This window comes from Oryx dammah, unplaced genomic scaffold (genome assembly GCF_014754425.2).
Source record: "Oryx dammah isolate SB20612 unplaced genomic scaffold, SCBI_Odam_1.1 HiC_scaffold_28, whole genome shotgun sequence".
Lineage (NCBI taxonomy): Eukaryota > Metazoa > Chordata > Mammalia > Artiodactyla > Bovidae > Oryx > Oryx dammah.
This window is the reverse complement of record NW_024070212.1, coordinates 82,703,425-82,726,941: the sequence shown is the minus strand read 5'-3', so window position 1 is coordinate 82,726,941 and position 23,517 is coordinate 82,703,425. Positions and strand designations below refer to the sequence as shown.

Sequence of the window (23,517 nt, the reverse complement as noted above, 5' to 3'; positions counted from 1 at the left end):
GAATTTTTCTTTACCTGTGTTTTCTTTTCCAAGATGGGACCATCTTTTTCTTAACTGCCCTTTCTGTTTACAGTTTCTACAGGCATCTTTGTCAATACATGGCCTGTTAGGAAGTGGGCCACCCAATTTTTTGGTCATCAGGGCCACACAACTATTTGTGTTCCTGTCTCATTTTTGTTTTAGAGTCCTTTCAAAATCTTCTATCAGGTGCTGTAGTTCAGGTAAAAGGGCTCTCCCCCATTCTAATTTTTGGTTTCCTTTTTAGGTTTCCAATGAAAGGACTTCTGTTATGTCAGTGCCTTTTTAACGCCCAAATATTATCAGAGGTTATTTTCTAGTATATTGCAAAATCTCATATAGTTTCATCTTTTCTGTTTGCCTGATTAAATTATGATCCAATCTATATGTACTGGAAATGCTTCACATATGGCTTTTAGATACTGCCCTACTTTCCAGGCCTTTCTTTGAATCTCGGATTTATTTTGGAAAGAGGGAACCTGTAGCTCCCTTTACGGTTCTGTCCAGTTCCTTTTGCCACCCAGGATTAGCATCTAAGTTTCCAATCATTATGTGTAAAAGTTGACTGTAGGTCAGATAACCCTGGGTTGTATGCACTCAAAACTCCTAAATTCTTCTATGAGCAGTTGCTAGTCATGTCTGAGTTAAGGGAAGTCTTTAATTATAGTTCTTTTTTTTTTTTTTTTTTTTAGGCATTTTTGTGTACATATATTTTCTTTCTTTTTTTTATTTAATTTTTATTTTTACTTTATTTTACTTTACAATACTGTATTGGTTTTGCCATATATTGACATGGATCCACCACGGGTGTACATGAGTTCCCAAACATGAACCCCTCTCCCACCTCCCACCCCATATCATCTCTCTGGATCATCCTCGTGCACCAGCCCCAAGCATTAATTCAGCGTGTGTTCATGGTTTCAATTCTACTGTAGCCTGCATATCTGGTTCATGGATAAGATGGATGTCAGAGTTGTATTGTCATATATGGTCTTGCCATTGTTTATAAATTCAGTCTCTCAGTCTTTTAAATTTTCCAGTTAATTTTCCACTAATTGTCCCTAACTCTTTGTGTTTATCAGAGAAGGTGATGACACCCCACTCTAGTACTCTTGCCTGGGAAATCCCATGGACAGAAGAGCCTGGTAGGCTGCAGTCCACGGGGTCGCAAAGAGTCAGACACGACTGAAGTGACTTAGCAGCAGCAGCAGTAGCAGCAGGGGATTATGGTGGCTGTTTAATTTGTACTATCTAATCCCCTCAGTTCTGTTCAGTCGTCAAGGCTATGGTTTTTCCAGTAGTCATGTATGGATGTGAGAGTTGGACTGTGAAGAAGGCTGAGCGCTGAAGAATTGATGCTTTTGAACTGTTGGAGAAGACTCTTGAGAGTCCCTTGGACTGCAAGGAGATCCAACCAGTCCGTTCTAAAGGAGATCAGCTCTGGGTGATCTCGAGGGACCTTTGTTGGCAAAGTAATGTTTCTGCTTTTCAATATGCTATCTAGGTTGGTCATAACTTTTCTTCCAAGGAGTAAGCGTCTTTTAATTGCATGGCTGCAGTCACCATCTGCAGTGATTTTGGAGCCCAAAAAAATAAAGTCTGACATTGTTTCCACTGTTTCCGCATATTTGCCATGAAGTGATTAGTCAATTAGAATTCTTGGGCATAAGTTAAGGATGAGAATGCAACTTCTATGGGCTCTTAAATACACTGACTCCAGATTAAATAAATGCTAGACCAATTTATACTGTGTCTTTAGCAACACAAGTCCATGGAAAAGCAAGAAAGATAGAAATAAAGTGGTATGAGGATAGGGAATGATGTATGATAGCAGTAGCTAGTATTCTGAAGTCATTTAACTTCATAATATCTTTTTTATTTTAATTGGAGGCTAATTACTTTACAATATTGTGGTGGTTTTTGCCATACATTCACATGACTCAGCCATGGGTATACATGTGTTCCCCATCCTGACCCTCGCTCCCAACTCCCTCCCCATCCCATCCCTCTGGGTCATTCCAGTGCACCAGCCCTGAGTACCCTGTCTCATGCATCGAACCTGGACTGGAAATCTATTTCACATATGATAATATACATGTTTCAGTGCTATTCTCTCAAATCATCTCACCCTCACCTTTTCCTGCAGAGTCTCAAAGTCTGTTCTTTACCTGTGTCTCTTTTGCTGTCTCGCATATAGGGTCATAGTTACCATCTTTCTAAATTCCATATATATGCATTAATATACTGTATTGGTGTTTTTCTTTCTGACTTACTTTACTCTGTATAATAGGCTCCAGTTTCATCCACCTCATTAAGAGCTGATTCAAATGTATTCTTTTTAATGGCTGAGTAATACTCCATTGTGTATAAGTACCACAGCTTTCTTATCCATTCCTCTGCTGATGGACATCTAGGTTGCTTCCATGTCCTGGCTATTGTAAACAGTGCTGCGAAGAACATTGGGGTACATGTGTCTCTTTCAATTCTGGTTTCCTCAGTGTGTATGCCCAGCAGTGGGATTGCTAAGTTGGCAGTTCTATTTCCAGTTTTTTAAGGAATCTCCACACTGTTCTCCATAGTGGCTGTACTAGTTTTCATTCCCACCAACAGTGTAAGAGTGTTCCCTTTTCTCTGTACCCTCTCCAGAATTTATTGTTTGTAGACTTGGATAGCAGCCATTCTGACTGGCATGAGATGGTACCTCATTGTGGTTTTGATTTGGATTTCTCTGATAAATGAGTGATGTTGAGCATCTTTTCATGTGTTTGTTAGCCATCTGTATGTCTTCTTTGGAGAAATGTCTGTTTAGTTCCTTGGCCCATCTTTTTACTGGGTTGCTTATTTTTGGGGAATTAAGTTGCAGGAGTTGTTTGTATATTTTTGAGATTCTTTGTCAGTTGCTTCATTTGCTATTATTTTCTCCCATTCTGAAGGCTGTCTTTTAACCTTGCTTATAGTTTCCTTTGTTGTGCAAAACCTTTTACATTTCATTTGCTTTTTGTTTATTTTTTTGTTTTATTTCCATTACTCTGGAAGGTGGGTCATAGAGGATACTACTATGATTTACGTCATAGAGTGTTTTACCTATGTTTTCCTCTAGGAGTTTTATCATTTCTGGTCTTAGATTTAGGTCTTTAATCCACTTTGAGTTTATTTTTCTGTATGGTGTTCAAAAGTGTTCTAGTTTCATTCTTTTCTAAGTGGTTGACCAGTTTTCCCAGGACTACTTATTAAAGAGATTGTCTTTTTTCTGTTTTCAAAGATAAGGTGTCCATAGGTGCGTGGATTTATCTCTGGGCTTTCTATTTTGTTCCATTGATCTATATTTCTGTCTTTGTGCCAGTACCATACTGTCTTGATGACTGTGGCTTTGTAGTAGAGCCTGAACTCAGGCAGCTGGATTCCTCCAGTTCCATTCTTCTTTCTCAAGATTGCTTTGGCTAGTCAAGGTTGTTTTTGTATTTCCATACAAATTGTGAAATTATTTGTTCTAGTTCTCTGAAAAATACCATTGGTAGCTTCATAGGGATTGCATTGAATCTAAAGATTGCTTTGGGTAGTATACCCATTTTCACTATACTGATTCTTCCAATCCATGAACACAGTATATTTCTCCATCTATTTGTGTCATCTTTGATTTCTTTCACCAGTGTTTTATAGTTTTCTATATATAGGTCTTTTTTTTCTTTAGGTAGATTTATTCCTAGGTATTTTATTCTTTTCATTGCAGTGGTGAATGGAATTGTTTCCTTAATTTCTCTGTTTTCTCATTGTTAGTGTATAAGAATGCAAGGGATTTCTGTGTGTTAATTTTATATCCTGTGATTTTACTATATTCATTAATTAGCTCTATTAATTTTCTGGTGGAGTCTTGAGGGTTTTCTATGTAGAGGATCATGTCATCTGCAAACAGTGAGAGTTTTACTTCTTCTTCTCCAATCTGGATTCCTTTTATTTCTTTTTCTGCTCTGATTGCTGTGGCTAAAACTTCCAAAACTATGTTGAATAGTAGTGGTGAGAGTGGGCATCCTTGTCTTGTTCCTGACTTTAGGGGAAATGCTTTCAATTTTTCACCATTGAGGATAATGTTTGCTGTAGGTTTATCATATATGGCTTTTACTATGTTGAGGTATGTTCCTTCTATGCCTGCTTTCTGGAGGGTTTTAATCATAAATGGATGTTGAATTTTGTCAAAGGCTTTCTCTGCATCTATTGAGATAATCATGTGGTTTTTATCTTTCAATTTATTAATGTGGTGTATCACATTGATTGATTTGCAAATATTAAAGAATCCTTGCATTCCTGGGATAAAGTCCACTTGGTCATGATGTATAATCTTTTTAATATGTTGTTGGATTCTCTTTGCTAGAATTTTGTTAAGGATTTTTGCATCTATGTTCATCAGTGATATTGGCCTGTAGTTTTCTTTTTTTGTGGCATCTTTGTCAGGTTTTGGTATTAGGGTGATGGTGGCCTCATAGAATGAGTTTGGAAATTTACCTTCCTCTGCAATTTTCTGGAAGAATTTGAGTAGGATAGGTGTTAGCTCTTCCCTAAATTTTTGGTAGAATTCAGGTGTGAAGCCATCTGGTCCTGGGCTTTTGTTTGTTGGAAGATTTCTGATTACAGTTTCGATTTCTGTGCTTGTGATTGGTCTGTTAAGATTTTCTATTTCTTCCTGGTTCAGTTTTGGAAAGTTATACTTTTCTAAGAATTTGTCCATCTCTTCCAAGTTGTCCATTTTATTGGCCTATAGTTGCTGATAGTAGTCTCTTATGATCCTTTGTATTTCTGTGTTGTCTCTTGTGATTTCTCCACTTTCATTTCTAATTTTGTTGATTTGATTTCTTCATAATATCTTAAAGGATCCATCTTTATCTGCATTCTACAGATGAGGAAACTGAAACAGGGAGGTCAAGTGACTTACCCCAATTATGCAGCTAGCAGGGCTTCCCAGGTGGCCCAGTGGTAAAGAATCTGCCTGCTAGTGCCGAAGATGTAGGACACTCAGATTCAATCCCTGAGTTGGGAAAATCCCACGCAGTAGTAGATGGAAACCTGGTATTCATGCTAGGGAAATTCCAGATAAGCCTGGCAGGCTACTGTCCATGTGGTTGCAAAGAGTTGGATGTGACCAAATGACTGAGCATGCATGATGCAGCTAGTAAGTGGCAAAGCAGTATTTAAGCCCAGGCTGGCCACATCCTTAAGACCATGTTTTTATCTAATTTAACTAGGGAAACGATAGTTCGAGGCAGCCAGAGCTGGACACTAGCATGGTTAAGACAACTGGATTTGGAGTCATCCAGATGTGAGTTCAAATCCCAGTTCCAGCACATACTGGCTGGAATAGGAACTCTAATAAATTCATTAATCCACTGAGTTTTGAGGTCCCCACATGAAAAATGGGAGACTACACCCAGAGCCAGGTAAATCTTAATCCCTCTAGGCAGATAGCCATGATATTACATCAAAAAATTAATGAAGGTGAAATGAAGTAAGAGAAAAATGTATTTTCCAGAACCTCTTTCACAAAGAGTAAAATATGTGGCAAGAAGGAATATTTTAATCAATTGTTGGCTGTGAAGGAGGCTGTGGGGGAGGCAATATTAAATAGTTGCTAAGCTGCTTTCTAAAGACAGGTGTGTCTAGTTAACAGGAGGACTTTTGTTTAGCAGAATTATTTATGAAATCTTGGGTTAAAGCTTAATTATTTTGTAAAGGGGGAATGGTTTGCATGGTTAACAGGAATCCCCTTTATCTACTTCCTTCAACTTTCCTTTAACCATCCTATAACTACTAGACATTTAAAGATGATCAATTTGAAAGGGCACAGATCATTCAATTACCACAATTCCCATGTGTTTTGTTCCAGCCTAGCTAAGATTTAGCTCATAGAAATGTAAAAATTAAGTGATATTAGGTGGAACCACACAATTGCCAGTATTTTAACTGTTTTGACCTACAAAAATAGTATTATAAGGTATTGCAAATACTTTTACCCAGGACTTGGCCCAACATAATTCCTTGGTAAATGGCAACCAGTTCCATCATAATTGCCAAGAAGAGACCAGCTAACTCAGGCATGCTTCTGGAAGGCCACATTTAAGATATAATCTAATGAATGAGAGATTCTCAAATTCTGATGAATACTAGCTTCATGGTTTGGAACTTCAGTCCACTGGAAGGAGAATGTCTGTCTGACATTCTCAGGACACAGGACACAGCTCCTAGAAGGCAATCCTAGCAAGAATGAGAAGGATTGTCAAAGTTTTTCAACCAGCAGACAGGGCTGTGTCTACATGTCTTCAGGAAACAGGAATGAACACAGGGAAACTGAAGCAGAAGTCCAGACCTTAGACAAGAACAACTTGAAAAGAAAAAAGAGGAATGTAAAAAGAATGTTTTGATTTCTTTTTCTGTCCTCCTTCCTAAAATATTTTTCACAATAAAATAGTTAAGATGTAAGCTTCAAGGAGAGACAATCGGGAGTCAGAAAATTCTACCTGTACCTTGGAGAGATACAATACACTTTTGTTGAATAACTTTTATTTGACAAATGTTTGTTCGGGCTAAAAGTTAGTATTAGTCACTCAGTCATGTCCGACTCTTTGAGATTCCATGAATTGTAGCCTGCCAGGTTCCTCTGTCCATGGAATTCTCCAGGCAAGAAAACTGGAGTGGGTTGCTATTCCCTTCTCCAGGAGATCTTCCCAATCCAGGGATGGAACCTAGGCCTCCTGCATTGCAGACAGATTTTTTTACCATCTGAGCCAACAGGAAAACCCTAATAAATGCACATTAAAGCCCTACAAGTCTTATAATAAAGAGGCATGTTTGATTTTATTGAACCCTGAATTTTTCAAATATTTTATAAGATAATTTTTTCTTCATTAAGTGCTTAATATTCTATGGAGCCCAACTTTTCAAAAGATGCTTTAGGAAATACATCCCTGGATTATAAATCTCTTGGATATTCTATATAAAGCTTTCTATCCTCTCTACCTACCACAAGAATTGGCCTAAAGTTGAGTTTAATTTATCCAAAGATGGGGTAAAGTGTGAAATAGGAAGATAGTCTCCAACTGAAGACAGGAAGAAGCCTTGGTGGACTGGGCTTTGCTAACATCTGCCAGATATTTTTAAATGAATGTGTAGCCTGTGCTTTCCCACTGGCCATTTCACTGAATCCACATGACCACCCTAGCAGGTAGGTAGTGTCAATCCCTTTTAAGAGTAAAGAAAACAGCACTCAGACAATTAGTTACTTGTGCAAGTCACATGTTTCTTGGGTCAGAAACACCATACAGAGCGTGGTCTTCAGTTTCCAAATCCAGATGCCCATATCCACTTCACATTAGGAGCATAAAATCTCTGGACAGGGAGTTATTCACCCAAACTAAGAAAAAAAGTCTTAAATTTATATATATGAAATCTAAATACAAGTATCCCGAAGAACTGATTGTTCAGACATAGTACGGCAATAGCAGATTAGGTCTTGAGATGGGCAGAGTCATTCACTACAACCTGGGGGACTTGTTTTCTCCATTGTCTAAGTGCCCTTGGACCTCAGACAAACCTCATATTTCTTAGAAGCATGTATTCCTCTGAGAGCCCAGGAAGGTGTGTGGTCCAGTAAATGTGATTAGCAGTCTCACCACTCCGTTTCCTCATCTGTTGTCTCTGGGAGTACAGACATCAAAAAGCTCACATTTTCAAAAACACTCTTCCACTGACCAGAGTCACCAGGTGATTTTAAGTGGGTCTGAGGAGAAGGCAATGGCAACCCACTCCAGTACTCTTGTCTGGAGAATCCCATGGATAGAGGAGCCTGGTAGGCTGCAGTCCATGGGTTCGCAAAGAGTCGGACACAACTGAAGTGACTTAGCAGCAAAGGTGACTATCTAGGGAGCCCTTGGGATATATGAAAAAATGTATTGAGCATCTCTAGGAACAAGACTCAATTCTAGGCACAGAGACACACAGAAATGATTGAAAGCGAGAAACAGCCAGAGAGATCATGTAAGATAAAGAAGAGATTCCAGCAAGTTATTTAACCTCATCCTCAATGTGGGATTGATAATAATATAATATACAAATTTACATCTTATAACTCCAGGCTTTTATATTTAAATGCCATCCCCAAATTTGCTCTCAAATGATTTATGGGAGCCCCTGAATCAACATGATCAAAGTTGAACTTAGGGCTATCTCCTCCAATTTTGCAACTTCTCCAATATTTCTATTTTTGTAAAAAGTTCCCAGAAATTCCATCCTAAAAATTCTAGAAAACTGAAAGTCTTAAACGTTAATATGGAAAATATGTCAAAACACCTTCTCAGTTCTGTGAATTCCAAACTGAAGACAGTGTTATGCCTTTTTAGCCACCAATGGCAGAGGGGTGAAGACAAGTTTATAATTTTAGTGTTTCTGGTTTTTATTTTTTGGCCACATCACAGACCATGATGAATCTTAGTTCCCCAACCAGGGATAGAGCCCGTACCCACTGCAGTGGAAGCATGGATTCTTAACCACTGGATTGCCAGGAAAGTCCCTATATTTTTAGTATTTCTTGCACTTGATTGCCTGACCTCTCAGCAGACAGGCACACCTGGTCTCTGTGACTGGGTCTGGGACTCTGTAACACTTACTGCAATGGTCAGGCCACATCCAAAGAAATAGCCTGATTTTGAGGGGCAACTCCCTCTGAGAATAACTACAGCAGTTAACAGAACCAATGCATGCCTCAGCTCAGAATCTCTTACGTTTTCTCTGCAGGGTGACAGTAATCAGGACTGATCTCTTGAACGTATTTCAAGTTCCTGGGAATTCATGGCTCAATTACAGTAGTAACTCTGAGTTGAGAAGAAATACCTCATTGCAATAAATGGAACTGGAATGCAGAAATATTGCAGTGATGCCTCCAAAAGGAGTGGAAGTCATCAAGTGGTATCAGCAGACGGTGCCCTTGAATATCTCCCTCACTAGACTGTGAGCTCCTAGAGGCCAGAAGCAGCATCTAAACATGCCTGTTGTCCTCACAGAGCCCAACGCTGTCTAAGTGCAGAACATGTGCACTGAATCACTTGACATACTATACCTCCTGTGGACAGCCATGAATTTTCCATTTCTTTCACTTCCATTATAAAATCAAGAGACACATTGAATCAAGATTCTTGGGTTTCAGTCCACAGTTTTCAGTAATTAGATTTCAATTTGTATCTTTTATGAAATAGCTAGTTGGGGGAATTCCTTGGAGGTCCAGTACTTAGAACTCTGTACTTCCATTTCCAGAGGCCCAAGTTAGATCCCTGGCCAGGGAACTAAGATCCTGCAAACCTCACGAGACCAAAAAAGAAATAGCTGGTTAGAACTGACTGTGGTAGTTTACCAAGGTTGTAATGAATGAGTGTAAGGCTTGCCTGTTGTTTAGCAACAATTCTGTAAGATTTTAATCTTAAAAAAGTAATATTCTCATTGTGGTCCATCTGGGTTGAAAGAATGGATTTACTCTTTGGGTGGCTATGCCAGCATTAGCGTGAAAGAAGTGCTGAAGTGCTGTGAGCTGAACTGCATGGAAACTGTACAACTCCGTAACACATGGCATATGTATTGGAGGGTCAAAGCCACAACAACAGGGATGGTGGGTGCAGAGGCAGCATTTGGGGTTGAGTTCTGATGGAGGTGTCTCTTGCATGGTACTGGAATCAATTTGGTCTTGCTGTCTCCTGTTTGCAGGGCTTGGGCACGTGTTTTCTATTTGACTTTTCATAGCTATCTCACAGGCTCACATGCCACACAGAAGAAATACAGGCATGTTAAGTCTGTGGGTTGAGGGCTTTTTTAAGTAAAATCTAAATGAATGGGAAATAGATGTTGGAGAAAAATCATAAAAGGCATGACTGCCTGAGATATTTACTCTCTCCATGGATGGTACAATCCCAATCCAGGGAAGTTTCCAGGGGCTGGAGAGTGTTACAGAGTGGAGGCAAAATGTTACGGGGTGAAGGAAAAATCCTATAAACAGGGACTTTTGTCTGTATCTTCCATCCAAACTACTGGCATCTTTAAGATGCTGCACCTGTCTCTATATGAGGCGCCAGTTAAATTGGTAGTGTTGGTGGCTTCTTTCACCCATGACTTCCTGTCTCCCTTTACCTTTTTCCTCGCACTGTGTTTTTACCACACATGTTTTCATAGCCTAGAAAACAGGCTACTTGGAAGACAGATTGCTCTGCTTCTCCCAACTGGGTACCTTGCTTCTGGCTGCCCTGGGTAACCCAGCCCTGCTCCACAACCCTGGACCCATTTGCTACCCTGTGGAAAGGACCCCTATCAATCTCATTTTTTGATAGAGGGAAAGCCCTGACCCACGCTTGAACTCTTGAAGCTGCATTCCAATAACATGGCACCGAAATGTTTGAGGGCAAGAAAAATCAATGGATAGTAAATTAAAATAAAAGAAAATATCTGGGAAAGGCCATAAAAATGATGAAGGACACATCAAGAACTAAGCATACATTGAATGGTTTTCTAATATTACAAATCCCTCCCAGAAAACAACACAGCATATTCATGCCCATTACAGTCACCAAAGTTTTATGTTGACCAACTTTAATAACTTGGAGCCCCCTCTGGGAGGCATAAAACATTTCCATATCTGAATAAAGGAACAAAAAATGAAGTGAGAGCCTGAGTGAATTATCTATAGGAGCAATCCACAGAGATAGTGTAAAAATAAAAATTACTTCATTAGAGTTGAACCTAACCTGTCCTACAAATCAATCAAAGAAGGTAAACACTGAACAGATCCAAGGAAGAAGAGGATGTTGGAAGAACTGCTGAGAAAATCATCAACCTTTGGAATGACCACAGATTCTCCCTCCAAAACAGGAAAACACGTACAACTGAGTTCAATTTCCTTCACAAACACCAACTGACAACCTTTTCTTCAGGCATTCCATTCAAGAAGAAGTCAAACAAAGTACAACTCCTGAGCTTAATGAGCTGAAAGTCAATTAGATGTGGTGATGGTGGTTTAGTCACTAAGTTGTGCCTGACTCTTGCAACCCCATGGACTGTAGGCCACCAGGCTCCTCTGTCCATGGGATTTCCCAGGCAAGAATACTGGCATGTCTTGCCATTTGCTCCTCCAGGGGATCTTCCCAACCCAGAGATCAAACCCAGTTCTCCTGCATCATAGGTGGATTCTTTACTGACTGAGCCTCTAGGGAGGCCTCAATTAGGTAAACAAAGTTAATAATTTTAACATGATGTGAGAAGAATCAAATGTTAGAGAACCCACTTCATGGGTACCTAGCCCAACTTGAATGCCCAAAGGTTTCCTAATGACACATTTGAATTGAGCCTGGAAAGCTAAGAATCATTGAGATAGGCCTGAATCTACTCAAAAGATGTTCATTAGTCCCTCATTGTTTTACAAAAATCCAATCCAGTGCACACATTCTGCAGCAGGAAGACTTGGACATCTCTATAATGAGTTTGCAATCTAGTCACAGAGAAAAGACTTCTAAATGTACATGGAAAAGTTACAGTCACTTCTCCAATATGGTAGATATAGGCTAGATATGGTGCTTTCAACTGTATGAGTTCAGTTTAGTGTTGAAAAAGAGAAGAAACAGAGGATGAAGGAGTCAGAGAAGGCTATCATTTTCATCAAAACTCTCAGCATCAGCGAGTTAGGAGTGGGCTGCTACAAAGCTAGTGAATCTAACCCTCTTTGAGAAAACTAACCTTGATCAGTTAAGATCACATGACCAAGAAGTGATAGACAAGACTGAGTTCCTTGAAAGTACATTCAGGTGAGTAGTTCCAGTACTTGGAATATAGTTAGTGCTCAGTAAATATTTGTAGGCTTAATCAACATCCTTCTCTGAAGGACTATCTTAGGACAATCCTAAAGCACTATGCAACACTTCCAGAGCAGCAACTAAAGATGAAGATATGACAGACATCAATGCAAGACAAAAAAGGGCTTTGTCTCTTAAATGAGCCACATGAGTCAGATTTCAGAGGCCAAATAAAGCAGTCAATGTTTAATGATATGACATAGTTAAGAACTATCTTCTTGGATACTGTGAACTTCATCTCAACAAATCTTTTTCAAATACCTACCCTGTGCCAAGCATTTGACTGCTCTCTGAAACACAAAGGCTACTAAACCCACCCTTGATCTCAGGACTCCACTATCTAGAGAAGAAAGTACATCCACTTGAGACATTTTGCCAGTTTCCTAGAAGTAAACTTGAAATGCTAAGTGACTGAATGAGAGGAGCAGTTTGATTCTAACTTCGGTGGACCTGGGAAGGCTTCGTGGAAATGAAAACATTTCATCTTGGCCTTGAATTATGACTAAGTCTTTAGCAGGAGACTGGGTAAAGAGAGTAAGATGAAAAATCAGACAGAAGCAAGACCATATTGTTCATATTTTAGAATTAGTGAGAAGTATGGTACAGGAAACCTAAGGGGAATGCCTCCTGTAAGGAGAGGTGGCCCAGAGCCTGAGCTATACTGGAACATGTGTTTACTCAGAGCTATAAAAAAAAAAAAAAAATCCAGGTGATCAGAAGATGAAGGTGAATCAAGTAGAGCTGAAGCTCCAGTGTTGGGACCTCACCTGTCTTTCATCCTTTACCACTCTGTCCAAGTCAGCCTAACTTGCCACTGTGGGCACCTAGAATGCTGCAGCTGCTATAACCCACTCTGCCTGCATGCTAGGCAGGCTAGAGTTGTAGAGAATTTACATATCTTCTCTCCTCCTTCCACAAGCAATGATTAATGGTATATAAACACCCTCTTCACTCCCCATATATGGAAACACTGGAGGATGTGCAGCCCAGCAGAATTAGGCTCCAGCTGCCCACAATTTAAACATGTTGCATAATAATTCTCTACCAGCTTTCTTCTCTAACCTGTCTTACTTCTCCACTCCCTTGCTGAGGTTTTGTAGGATCACCCTCAAAATACACCATTTACATCTGACTTAGTCTCATGGTCTTCTTCTGAGAGGAAGCCAAACTGAGACACTATCAGGAAATTATCATTAATGATAGACTAAGTAATTATCAAGAAAATAAAACCAGTGGTCAGCTTAGATGAGCAGGAAAATGCTATAAAAAGAAACAGAGGAGATAAGCCAATAAATAAGAAAGTGAAAGAAAGTACAAGATATGGGCTAAAGAAAGTAATAAGTAGGGGCACAGCCAGGCAACAAGTTCAAAACTAAGTTAATAAAAATGAGTTTTATGTGCCAGTTGCCTGATTTAAGGGCAAGTCTAACAGATTGATGGATACTTAATCATTTTGATTTGGACTTCATTGAAAAACTAATGAAAGCTTTGGACTCACTTTCCCAGAAAAAAAAAGAAAAAGAAAAAAGTATATGCAAACTATACTGCTTGGAGCTTCAGTGGATTCCCAAACCCCAGATTAAGAAACCTGATTAAAGACTGTATGTGAGGCTGGACTCAGAGGGCCTTGATTGCCTGCAGAGGGCTTCAGCATTTGTTCTGTAGGCAATGGGGAGCCAGCAAAGCTTTTTACTATCAGAGGCCCCAAGTGGTTATAGTTTTCCATTCTAAATGGAACCCAAGAAATCTGGATGCTTTTAACAGATTGAAAGATAGATTGGAAAAAAAGTGCATAGATAATTGAGCTCCTTGTTGGCCAAAAACATTTTCAACCAGATGCAACTATAGGGCTTCAAAGGCTGCTGACTGCAGAATACAGATGCACCTCCATGGACGCCATGGGGAGTCACTTCCACAGCCAAATGTTTTGGCCTCAAGAATTCCTGGAGTGGGATAGATGCTGAATGGAGCTGGAGACAAGCTCAGGGCAAACACAACACGACTGTCTCTATGACCACATATAAGGAGTCTGGGTTAGAAAGGCCCCTTTTGCAGAGTCGATAGGGCAAGTGTGGGGTATGAATAGAGATAGATGAGAGACAGAGGGGCTAAGAACAAAAGAATCCACTTGGAGGGATAAACAAAGCTGGGAGGAGAAAGCAGAGAACATATGGAGAAGGACCTATCAGAATTATAATTGTCGACTCACACACAAAGAAACACACATACACACACACCAACTGGCGCCAAGACAGGTCAAGAGCCAGAAACACCAGAAGAATATTTCTCTTCTGTTGAGTCATATAGCTATTCCTGAAGCATTTGGTTGGAGTCAATAACAATTTTTTGAGGGGTTCACTGCAAAATGGAAGAAAATAAAGAAAATCCATTCAAATGGTACTCAGTTGGCAGTATTTACTGTAAATTAAAGACAACTTGTCTGAAATATGAATATGACTGAGCACAATTAAGTATCAGAACACAAGCACCCACCTCACACAACTTCTGTAACAGCTCCAGTTTGCACCAAATTGAGCAAATGCTTTCTGAAAATGTGGACTGAAAAAGGATGCCAAAACGCTTGCTCTGAAAAGTTGGGAATTAGTGACAGTTCATAAAGGAACATAAGGAAATAATGCCAAGTTAAGAGGAAAAAGCTGGAAACAAGATTGCCAGGAGAAATATCAATAACCTCAGATATGCAGATGACACCACCCTTATGGCAGAAAGTGAAGAGAAACTAAAGAACCTCTTGATGAAAGTGAAAGAGGAGAGTGAAAAAGTTGGCTTAAAGCTCAACTTTCAGAAACTAAGACCATGGCATCCGGTCCCATCACTTCATGGCAAATAGATGGGGAAACAGTGGAGACAGGGGCTGACTGTTTTTCTGGGCTCCAAAATCACTGCAGATGGTGACTGCAGCCATGAAATGAAAAGATCCTTACTCCTTGGGAGGAAAGTTATGACCAACCTAGACAGCATATTAAAAAGCAGAGACATTACTTTGTCAACAGAGGTCTGTCTAGTCATGTTACAGTTTTCCCAGTGGTTACGTATGGATGTGAGAGTTGGACTGTGAAGAAGGCTGAGCACCGAAGAATTGATGCTTTTGAACTGTGGTGTTGGAGAAGACTCTTGAGAGTCCCTTGGACTGCAAGGAGATCCAACCAGTCCATCCTAAAGGAGATCAGTCCTGGGTGTGCATTGGAAGCACTGATGTTGAAGCTGAAACTCCAAAACTTTGGCCACCTGATGCAGTGCTGACTCATTTGAAAAGACCCTGATGGTGGGAAAGATTGAGGGAAGGAGGAGAAGGGGATGACAGAGGATGAGACGGTTGGATGGCATCACCGACACAATGGACATAGGTTTGGGAGGACTCTGAGAGTTGGTGATGGACAGGAAGGCCTGGCATACTGCAGTTCATGGGGTTGCAAAGAGTCAGACAAAACTGAGCAATTGAACTGAACTGAACTAAGAGGAAAAAGACAATGCACATAAACATGTTCATCCTCACATCACTCATGACACTGATGCACAGAAGAGACTTCATCTTCCCAATGGAAAGGGCCCCCCATGGCCTGCATGCTGCCCATGGGGCCAACAGTATGCTTACTCCTCAGGTTTGTCCAGAGACTTGGCATTTTCCTTGTCTTTGGAGGACTGAATATGATTTTCAGTTTTTTCCAGTTCAACTGACTGAGCTCTCTGGAAAAACAAAAGCCAAGCAGTTTTTAGATAATGATCTTAAATACAGCAAAATTCTACATATTTTCATATTTCTTAGCATCTGTTTGAGGTAAAGCTTGACTATTCATGAGATATTTTAAAGTGTATATGTGTAATGCAGACCACATCATCTCCAAATCTTCCAAATATTATTAGCTATCAAAAGTGGAAGTGAAACTGTCTCAGTCGTGTCTGATTCTTTGTGACCCCATGGCCTATACAGTCCATGGAATTCTCCAGGCCAGAATACTGCAGTGGGTAGCCTTTCCCTTCTCCAGGGGAATCTTCCTGACCCAGGAATCGAACCGCGATCTCCTGCATTGTAGGCAGATTCTTTGCAGACTGAGCTATCAGGGAAACCATTGTTGGCTAAGAGTTGACTCATTGGAAAAGACTCTGATGCTGGGAGGAATTGGAGGCAGGAGGAGAAGGGGACGACTGAGGATGAGATGGCTGGATGACATCACTGACTCGATGGACGTGAGTCTGAGTGAACTCCGGGAGTTGGTGATGGACAGGGGGGCCTGGCGTGCTGCGATTCATGGGGTAGCAAAGAGTCAGACATGACTGAGCCACTGTACTGAGTTGAACTGAACTGATGTGCAAAATATTTATTCTAGCATGGTTTAAATCAATATGATTTCCCTTTCTTGTTTTTTACCTGTTTATAATACTTCTCTGGCAATCCAGTAGCTAGGATTCTGAGCTTCCACTGTAGCAGGGCACAGGTTCAATTCTTGCCCAGAGAACTCAGATCCCACATTCCAAATAAACTATAATACTCTCTGGATGCAATAATTTTACTTAAAAATGGTATTTCCTATTCAGAAGTTAATCAAATTAAATTTGGAAGGAATTTGATCCTAAAGATGGTATAAGATTTTTAATATAAATTTATTTATTTTAATTGGAGGTTAATTACTTGATAATATTGTATTGGTATAAGATTTTTAAAAGAAAAAGTACCTATTAACCTATTGCAATCATTATCTATGCCTATCTGCTTTGGAAGAAATAAAAATACAGTTGAATTATTAAGTCATGGAACAAAAATAAAAGATTTTGATTCTCCTAAAAAATAAAAAGGAATTATAATTGTCACTAGTGGAGGATGGTTTGAGAACAAATGAGACATCTATGGCCATGAGAAGGAAGAATGAGAGTAATCGACCTTGAAGGATCTGGGTACTAATAGGGATGAAGAAAAGTGATGATTTTTTTTCTCTTTTAAATAAATGAGTTCATGGAATGACTCTCATTTTAAGTATTCATCAAATGGGGAAACTATATTCACATCACATGCCATAATCTTACAAGTAAGGTGTTATCCCCATGCCACAGGTAAGTAAACTGAGACCTAGAGCTTGCACAAGCCCACCTCATGAGTAGTGGGAGAGCCAAGGTTTGAACCCAGGCCTGTCTCACTTGGAGTCACACAAACTAGTTTCTGCTTCCCTTGTCCCAGAGCCCAGATTTGTAGACTTAACATGACTGAAGTGAACACAAATTACGTGACTTAGGCACCAAAGCAAAAACGAAGAGTTTTCTCTGCCTAAGTTTTTATGGAATAGGCTGATGGGGGAGGAAAAGGTTGCTGTGGCTGGTCACCATGATCTTCTACACAATGACCTCTGAACTTTCACTATCCACAGCACTGTGGTACTCCTACCATGCTCAGGCACAGAAGGACCTGTGGGAAAATGGGAGGTGTGCTTCAGGCAGAAGGGCCTCAGGCTAGGTCATCTAGACTGACGTCCTCTAGTTTCTGGAGAAGCCAATGGTGTGCAGAAAGAGCATGGATGCTGAGCCAGGTGATGAAGTTCCAAATCCTGCTCCGCCATCCATCACCTCACCCATTCACCCACCAAATCTCTCACAGCCTCTCATTCTTCACTGGTAAAAACCAAACCACCTGTTTTTCAGGGCAAATGCAATGATCATGCAAAATAATGGATGTGTCATGTCTAACACTATGCCTGGCACACAAACAAGTTCTCAAAAACTAACAGTCTTGCAATCCAACATTCTTTATTGTACTCTCCTTTTCTATTTGAAACCCTTCTTTTGGGTGTTTGCTACAAACCCCCCACCAAGACCTGTTAGCACCCTGGTTAGCTCTTCCCCTTATTTCACCTCAATACACAAATACAGTATCGAGTATAATCGCAAAATTAATGTGCTTGGAATGTGCAATTTGCAAAACTCTTCCACTTCCGTCATAGCGTCTACCTTTACCATGAACCTAGGAAGTGAACAAATAGAAATAGTTACCCTTTGTTAATTGTGTTGGAAAGAGGCTCAGAGAATAGGTGTGTTGTATCCCAACCACACAGCAAGTATCAGAGCAAGTAGGGATCAGGCAGCTTAAATAAACAGAGCCATGAAATACACAGATGCTGACTTAGTTGACTCTAGTCATTATAACAAAATTCTTTACCAACTGAGACACAAGGGAAGCCCAAGCATACTGGAGTGGGTAGCCTGTTCCTTCTCCAGCGGATCTTCCCACCCAGGGAATCTAACTGGAGCTTCCTGCATTGCAGGGGGATTCTTTACCAAGTTATCAGGGAAGCCCTGACTCTAGTCATTATAACAAAATATTAGAGACTAGATGACTTCAACAATAGGAATTTTGCACAATAATGCAAAAATCACAGTGCTGACCAATTCTGTTTCTAGTGAGGACTCTTCCTTGCTGTGTTCTTATGTGGCAGAGGGGGAGAGAGAGAGCATGCGCTCTCTGATGTCTCTTCTTATAAGGACACTAATCCTGCTAGATCAGGGCTCCACCCTTATGACCTCCTTTAACTTCACCCTGTCTCCAAACACAGTCACATTGGAGACTGGGACTTCAACATCTGAACCTGAAGGAGAGGGCAACACAAACATTTAGTTCCTTGGGCAATTTACTTGCCTTCTTTGCTTCATCTTAAAAAACAGTTTGGGATAGCTGTGTTTAAGACATCTTCCTAATCTGATATTCAGATTCTACTCTAGGATTGAAAGTGGAAGTGAGGTTGCTCAGTCGTGTCCAACTCTTTGTGACCCCATGGACTGTAGCCTACCAGGTTCCTCCATCCATGGGATTTTCCAGGCAAGAGTACTGGAGTGGGTTGCCATTTCCTTCTCCAAGTAAGGATTACCCAGCATTAATTTTTACTGGTTCACAGTCTCTTCAAACTGCCTTATAGGCAAGGGTGTTGCATTTTCACTTTCAGTGAATTTCCGTGAAAGAGCATTCATTCAGTCAACAAACATTTGATGAGCATCCACTGTATGTCAGTCACAATACTAGATGGTGAGGCTATACTTTGAATGAGAAAAAAAAAATCTCTTCCTTCCAGTATAGAGACAGAGAAAGAGAAAGTTTTAAGGTGTCAGTTAAGATGCTTTCAGCTACAAATACTGGGAATACAAACCCTAATTGAAAGCATGAGATTATACCTATGGAGGTTTTACTATCTATGACAAGATGCCCAAGGTAGGTGTTATGGTCTGAATGCTTGTATCCCACCAAAATTCATGTGTTGAAATCTTAACTCCCAAATGATGACAGTAAGTGGGGTCTTTGAGAAGTGCTTAAGTCTGAAGGGTAGAGTGAATGGATTAGTGCCATTACATAAAAGGCTCCAGAGACACCCTAGTTCATTCCACAATGTGAGGGACATAGCAAGTAAGTAAAGTTGCTAGTCGTGTCTGACTCTTTGCGACCCCATGGACTGTAGCCTACCAGACTCCTCCAATGGAAATTCCATGGGATTTCCCAGGCAAGAGTACTGGACTGAGTTGCCATTTCCTTCTCCAAAGGATCTTCCCAACCCAGGGATCGAACCTGGGTCTCCCACATTGCAGGCAGATGTTTTACCATCTGAACCACCAGGGAAGACCACATAGCAAGAAAGTACTAGCTAAACAAATGGGACCTAGTTAAACTTAAAAGCTTTTGCACAGCAAAGAAAACTATAATCAAGGTGAAAAGACAACCCTCAGAATGGGAGAAAATGATAGCAAATAAAACTGACAAAGAATTAATTTCCAAAATATATAAGCAGCTCATAGAAGTCAATACCAGAAAAACAAACAACCCAATCAAAAAGTGGGGAAAAGACCTAAACTGACATGTCTCCAAAGAAGACATATAGGTCCAAAGAAGACATACAGATGTCTTCTAACAAAAACATGAAGAGATGCTCAGCATCACTCATTATTAGAGAAATGCTAACCAAAACTGCAATGAGATATCACCTCACACCACTTAGAATGGCCATCATTAAGAAGTCTACAAAGAATAAATGCTGAAGGGGGTGTGGAGAAAAGGGAACCCTCTTGCCCTGTTGGTGGGGATGTAAATTGATACAGCCACTACAGAAGATGGTATGGAGATTCCTTAAGAAAAAAAAAACAACTAGAAATAAAACCACCATATGACCCAGCAATCCCATTGCTAGGCATATACCCTGAGGAAACCAAAATTGAAAATGACACACATACCCCAGTGTTCATTGCAGCACTATTAGCAATAGCTAGAACATGGAAGCAACCTAGCTGTCCATCAACAGATGAATGGATAAAGAAGCTGTGGTACATATACACAAGGGAATATTACCCAGCCATAAAAAGGAATGAATTTGAATCAGTTCTAATGAGATGGATGAACCTAGAGCCTAGGGTGAAGTAAGTCAGAAAGAGAAAGATAAATATCATGTACTAACACATATATATGGAATCTATAAAGATGGTACTGATAAATTTACAGGACAGCATTGGAAAAACAGACTTATAGACATGTTCTGAGGGAAGGAGTGGGTGAGATGTATGGAGAGAGTAACTTGGAAATTTACATTAGCATATGTAAAATATATAGCCAATGGGAATTTGCTGTATGACTCAGGAAACTCAAACAGAGGATCTGTAACAACCTAGAGGCGTGGAATGGGGAGAGAGATGTGAGGGAGGTTGAAGCGGGAGAGGACATATATATACCTATGGCTGATTTATGTTGATATTTGGTAAAAAAAAAAAAATCTGTAAATTAATTATCCTTCAATTAAAAAATAAATAAATTTTAAAAAACAAAGAAAGTGCCAGCTATGAAAGAGGCCCTCACCAAACATGACCATGGTGGAGCCTTAATCTTGGACTTCCCAACCATAAGAACTGTGAGCAATACATATTTGTTATCTACAAGCTACCGTGGTAAGCTTACCAGCAAGCCTGGTAAGGCTGTTGTGTTTTGTTAAAACTGTCCAACCAAGCTAGGACAGAACTCTTCCAAAAATGGTTTATGCAATGGCTCAATACTGGTATGAACACTCAGCTTCTTTCCATTCCCAGCAAACTGGAATTGCCACAGGCTAGCTCTTTACATAGACAAAACATGGTCACCATATTTCTAGGAACCCACAAGTAGGGCAAAATCATGCAGCAGAGGAAGCAGAGACATAGCTTCTTGCAAATCCCTGTTAGTGAAGAACATTTTTCCAGAAGCCCTCGGGAGACTTCTCTCAGCCATTCATTATCACTGTAATATGGCCCTCCCTAAGGGGCATATTGGGTTTTCCTGGTGGCTCAGATGGTAAAGAATCTGCCTGCAATACAGGAGACCTGGGTTCGATCCCTGGGTCAGGAAGATCCCCTGGAAAAAAGAACAGCTACCCACTCCAGTATTCTGGCCTGGAGAATTCCTTAGATTGTATAGTCCGTGGGGTTGCAAAGAGTTGGATACAACTGAGCAACTTTCAAGGGGCATATTAGAAAGCAGAAATAGACAATTATGACTTACTCCTAGAGTTAGAGTGGGTCACTTCTGAGTCACATGAGAAAGAAGCAGGCAGCTGACCCAGTGTGTTACAACAAGGAGTAAGGGGTGGCACCCAACAATCCTAAATTACACAATTTACTGCTTTAAGGAATATAATAGAAGTAAGCCTGAGATACGAAGGGAGAACATAGGACTGGCTCCTCAGGCAGCCTGCCTGAGCATGCACTAAAAAAAAAGAAAGTACAGTATTTTACAAGCTAGACTTTCAGATGGGGTTTGAGGCAGAACCAGAAATGCCATTGCTTTGGGGTGAAGTGGTGATATTTACAGACTCTCATGTGCCTCTGGCAGCAGTTGACTCCAGCAGGATATGACTAGTCCCTTACAGCAGAGTCCAAACAAGGGCTCAGGGCCCTTAAGACAAGCTACCTTAAGGGAGCTTGGGGCCCATAAGAGACAGGCAAAGGTCAAATCTCTAAGATGAGACCAGAATGAGGGTTGAATGTGCTATGACTTAACAGATGTGGGTTTTGTTGTCAGACAGCCTTGAGTTAAATGTAAGCTCTATTATTTATTAGAAAAATTATGTAAACTCTTTGGATCTTAGTCTCCTTGTCTGTAAAATGGGGATACCTACTTGGCTGGTAAGGATTAGCTATAATGTGTATAAACAGTAACAAAATGCCTGGCACATAGCAGTAAATGGTAGCTATGATCATCACTAGAAGAAAATACAAGTGGGAATAGATCAGAAGTGAACGAAATGAGAATGAACAAACCCTAGGAAACAGAAATTCAAACAGAGCTCAAGTTTTAAATTTAGATACCATTTTCATAGTTTTTTTACAGTCAGCAAAACCTCTCCTCACCTGTTGTCTCATTGGATCTTCTCAGTCAAGTTATTATTAGGGCTAGCCCATTTTACAGGTCAAAAAACTGATATTCAGCAAGGCTTCATCTATGACATGCTTTGTTCATCTCTGATATCATGACAGAAGAAAGCCCCTTGGAGTGTATTTTCTCAGGAAATTCAGGCTTCAAGAAAGACATCTGCAGACTAAAAACTCAGAAACCGTGGGACCCTGAGACTAACCCACTAGTGAGTCACTAGCTCTGAGTCTCCTTAAAGGTCTCCTCGGAGAGCAGTGTTGCTTCAACTTTATGAGGCATCAGAATCTTCTAAAGGGCTTGTTAAACAACAGATTGCTGGGCAGGACCCCAGAGGACTCAATTCAGTGTGTCTGGGATAGGACCTATTTGCATTTCTAACAAATTTCCGGATGATGCAAAAGCTAATGCTTTGGGACTACATCTTGAGAATTCCTGGCCCAGAAAATGGACCCTAGAATTTAGATCAGGGCTCTCAAATGTAAATGTGCATAAGAACCTGGACATGCAGTCCCCACTTCCTCCCATGAGGCAGTTCAGATCCACAGAGGGGACTCTGATGAAGGAGGTGAACTCAGCTCTATTGAAGAGAAGCTGAGTGGTCAATTCTGCCAAGCTCTTTTTGATGTTCACCCCTAATTCTGTGTATTTATTTACATATAAATTATTTACATCTACTGCTATAATAATATATCATATTATTTCATATTTTTAAATCTCAAATTTTAAAAAGTCACAAAAAATATACATAAATGTTCAGTTTTATTCCTGCACCCAAGTGGATTGCCTGGCACTCCTGCTTTAGGTACAACTGAATGCACCAAGTGCTATTCAATGTGTGTTCTACAAAGTGGCAGCTTCTGTATCACCTGGGATCTTATTAGATGCCCGCATTCACAGTCCCTGGCCCACCATAGATGGAGTCAGAATCTCTAGGGCTGGGGAAATTGTAGTTTAATAGGCTCCCTGCATGATTCTATGGACAATACATTTTTGAGAATCACTGATAGTTAAGTACACAGATGGAGTCAGAGTGGCTTTGGCTCTAAGACGATAACTAACGGGGGCAAAAGCACAAACACAAGATACAGCTCAACTGAGGCAAGTTCTTAAACTTTAAGATACTAGAATTCCCCACTGGAATTAACTTTTTTTAGTGAATGATTTTGAGTCAACAATGATCACATTATTTTTCAGAAGTCTAGTGTTATGATGCTATTTTCTTACCTTGACACTGTCAAAGAAAAGCAC

At 40.2% G+C, this 23,517-nt stretch overlaps 1 long non-coding RNA gene across 1 annotated transcript in view; it reads right to left on the bottom strand.

Annotated features, from left to right (window-relative positions):
* The window catches only part of LOC120857073, a 170,888-nt gene that overhangs the window by 95,433 nt on the left and 51,938 nt on the right, over positions 1–23,517 (bottom strand). The window contains exon 2 of the long non-coding RNA XR_005719567.1: positions 15,505–15,596. This is a non-coding gene — a long non-coding RNA (uncharacterized LOC120857073). The remainder of the gene's footprint in view (positions 1–15,504; positions 15,597–23,517) is intronic.